This window comes from Lathyrus oleraceus, chromosome 2 (assembly GCF_024323335.1).
Source record: "Lathyrus oleraceus cultivar Zhongwan6 chromosome 2, CAAS_Psat_ZW6_1.0, whole genome shotgun sequence".
Classification (NCBI taxonomy): Eukaryota; Viridiplantae; Streptophyta; class Magnoliopsida; order Fabales; family Fabaceae; genus Lathyrus; species Lathyrus oleraceus.
Window position 1 is genome coordinate 124,426,886 of NC_066580.1, and position 4,257 is coordinate 124,431,142.

Consider the following 4,257-nt stretch of genomic DNA (forward strand, 5'->3'; position numbering starts at 1 on the left):
TTTTGGCAAATTCCAATTACAGGTCAACTTTCTATTTTTGGAAATTTCTTGTTTGACTTCAAATTCTTCCATGATGATGTTTGACATGATATATGAGGCCTATATGGACATGAATGAGCTCCCTCAAACCAATTCCCACCATCCAATCACTGATTAAATCCACAGTTGACCAAGTTTGACTTTCTAGGGTTTTGCTTGACTGAACCATGTTCTGATGAATTCCAAACCCTAATTCCTTGAGATCTTGATTCCAAATGATATCACAACATATATGAACTCTTGATTATTGATCATGGTGCCCAAATTCTTCAAGAATGGCCACCATCCACTGTTTAATAGCTGATTTGACTGATTGACTGATGATTGCTTCAGCTGCAAGTAACATGGTTAGATGACAATATTTTTGTACTTTTTGGTTAGTAAACATATGAAAAGCAAAGATATACAAATGCAAAGCATGCTTGGTGATCAAGAACGACACTCACAAGGCAAACCACCCACTAGGAGGGAAGCTAGGGCATGCCATGATCCTTGAGGCCATGATATGATATGATATGAGCCATGAGGGATCTTAGGGCCAAAATTGGGGTCTTACAGATGCCCCTATTTAAGGTCATTCTAGCCGGAGAAGTGAAGTTTAGAAATCTTCATCTCGACGCGGTAGAATGGGCTTAAATAACAGTAATGAGACAAATTTTGGTCCCTAAGAGACCTCATGATGCAAATGTATGCATGCAAAAGACACAAACTCTGTGGGGAATATGATTTACACAGAAGAAAAGACGATCCATCGGAGTAATACACTCACCAGGAACAGAGACTCTAACAAAAATTTTGTTGGGGATAAACAAAACTGACACAGCGTGAACCAGACACGACTCTGATTAGGGAAAGAGAAATCAGACTGGAGGCCTCACTGGGGAGTGAAGGACTCACACTGGGGAAAAGAATTCCAAAGGAAAATAAATCCATTGGAGAGACACAAGCTAACTCCTGGGGAGAAGCAACAGGAAAACTTCATTGAGGAAGCACCAAAGAATGAGATGTTACCGGTATAAGGGTAACAAACTCAGGAAGAATGAATATCTAAGACCGGTATAAGGGTGAGAGATATCAATCAACCAAACATCTGAAAAAGACCTGAAAAAGGTACATAAACTCAGGAAAATCTGACTCCACAAGGGACCAAGGTCATAATAGGGAGCAGAAAGGAAGGAACACCAAGGATACCGGGTTGTAGGTATGTAACAGGTGACCGACCAAAGACGTGAATTGGTGTGTGTTCCAAAACACTCATCATCCTGAAGAGAGCGAAAGCAAACTTGTTTATAGGATGGATATTTGATTCTGTAAAGAATGCAAATCTTACTCAGTTGGGGAAACAAAACAAAGTGTTCGACAAAAGAGTGCATGAGATATATTATCTATAGCCGTCAAAACGTAGATAATGTACTCGCATGGAAAGTTATCCTGAACCGGGTTGTAGGTTGTTTATAGGATAAAATCTGAAATCGTGAATTGGTTTGTGTTCCAAAACACTCATCACCCTGAAGAAAGCTAGAACAGCAGACTTGTTTATAGGATGGACGTTCGATTCCACAAGGAATACGAAACTTACTCTGCGGAGAAAACAATCAAGAGATTGACCCAAGAGTGAACGAGATATAATATCCATTACCGTCAGAATGTGGATAGAATACTCACAAAGGAAGATTATCCTGAACCGGGTTGTAGGTTGTTTATAGGATAAAATCCGAAGACGTGAATTGGTTTGTGTTCCAAAACACTCATCATCCTGAAGAAAGCTAGAACAGCAGACTTGTTTATAGGATGGACATTCGATTCCACAAGGAATACGAATCTTACTCAACTGGGGACACAAACCCAAAGAGTGCATGAGATATAATATCCATTACCGGCAGACCGTGGATAAGAAACTCGCATGAGATATATTATCTATTACCGTCAGAACGTAGATAATAAACTCGCATGGTAAGAAACACCAGAGATACCGGTTACTGGGTATATAATAGGTGATCTACCGAAAACGTGAGTTGGTATATATGCCAAAACACACATCATCCAAAACACAAACTGGTTTAAAGGATGGACATTCGATTCTACAAAGAATACGAATCTTGCTCAGCTGGGGAAAATCAACAAAGGATTCCAACTAAAGAGCGCATGAGACATATTATTCATTACCGGCAGACCGTGAATAATATACTCGAAAGGAAAAGACACCAGAGATACCGAAGTATATAATAGGTGACTAACCAAAAAGAGAGACAATCGATACCAAGCATCCGGGTAAACGAAAGACAACTCAAAGGGATAAATTGCAAGCATCCGGCAATTATCCGACAACAAAGAAATATTCGATTCCACAAAGGGAAATAACGAATCTTACTCGACTAGGGAAACACAAAAGGCTTCAACTGAAGAGTGCATGAGATATACTATTCATTACCGGCAGACCGTGAATAATATACTCGAAAGGAAAAGACACCAGAGATACCGAAGTATATAATAGGTGACTAACCAAAAAGAGAGACAATCGATACCAAGCATCCGGGTAAACGAAAGACAACTCAAAGGGATAAATTGCAAGCATCCGGCAATTATCCAACAACAAAGGAATATTCGATTCCACAAAGGGAAATAACGAATCTTACTCGACAAAGAAAACACAAAAGGCTTCAACTGAAGAGTGCATGAGATATACTATTCATTACCGGCAGACCGTGAATAATATACTCGAAAGGAAAAGACACCAGAGATACCGAAGTATATAATAGGTGACTAACCAAAAAGAGAGACAATCGATACCAAGCATCCGGGTAAACGAAAGACAACTCAAAGGGATAAATTGCAAGCATCCGGCAATTATCCGACAACAAGGAAATATTCGATTCCACAAAGGGAAATAACGAATCTTACTCGACAAAGAAAACACAAAAGGCTTCAACTGAAGAGTGCATGAGATATACTATTCATTACCGGCAGACCGTGAATAATATACTCGAAAGGAAAAGACACCAGAGATACCGAAGTATATAATAGGTGACTAACCAAAAAGAGAGACAATCGATACCAAGCATCCGGGTAAACGAAAGACAACTCAAAGGGATAAATTGCAAGCATCCGGCAATTATCCGACAACAAGGAAATATTCGATTCCACAAAGGGAAATAACGAATCTTACTCGACAAAGAAAACACAAAAGGCTTCAACTGAAGAGTGCGTGAATAATATACTCGAAAGGAAAAGACACCAGAGATACCGAAGTATATAATAGGTGACTAACCAAAAAGAGAGACAATCGATACCAAGCATCCGGGTAAACGACAAACAACTCAAAGGGATAAATTGCAAGCATCCGGCAATTATCCGACAACAAGGAAATATTCGATTCCACAAAAGGAAATAACGAATCTTACTCAACAAAGGAAACACAAAAGGCTTCGACTGAAGAGTGCATGAGATATATTATTCATTACCGGCAGACCGTGAATAATATACTCGCATGGAAGATTATCCACAACCGGTTACTGGGTCAATAAAGGATAAATCAACCGAAAAGAAAGGCATCGGGATACCAAACTAGGTATATAATGATGACCATTCAAAAGGAACAACAGACATTACCAACAAAAGGGTAAATGAAAGGCGATCTGCTGAGGATTCACTGGTGAGAATCAATGATCCGGGGAACACAATCACTGACACAAGGTGAAAGGACCCGCTGGGGATAAAAGTGCTAGCATACGGCAATTATCCGCAAAAGACTTGCTAGGGATATAAGTGCTGATCTGAGCAACTTATCCAAGCAAAGAAAAATCAACATCAAACATTAGATGAAGATAAACCACAAAGAGGGAATTGTCATCGGTTGGGATGAACAACAAAGTTAACTCTGCTAGTGGAGAAAACGGGGGTTATAACTACCGGTTTGTAGGTAGAAAAACCACAAAGATAGGACTTACGACTGCTGGTTTGTAGGCAGAGGTCCAAAAGGGTGGAGGTGACCACAAAATTAGGGTTTACATCTACCGAATACGGGGTAGAAGACCAACAACTCTGCGTGGGGATAGAACAAATCACAAATCCGCACGGGAAACCAAGATAGGGTTTATAACAAACCACAAACTGCTGGAGAGCAGGAAAATAGGATTTACAACTACCGGTATGAGGTAGAAAACCAACAACTCTGGCTGGGGAATAAAAGGTGTATAACCACAAATTCTGTCAAGAAAG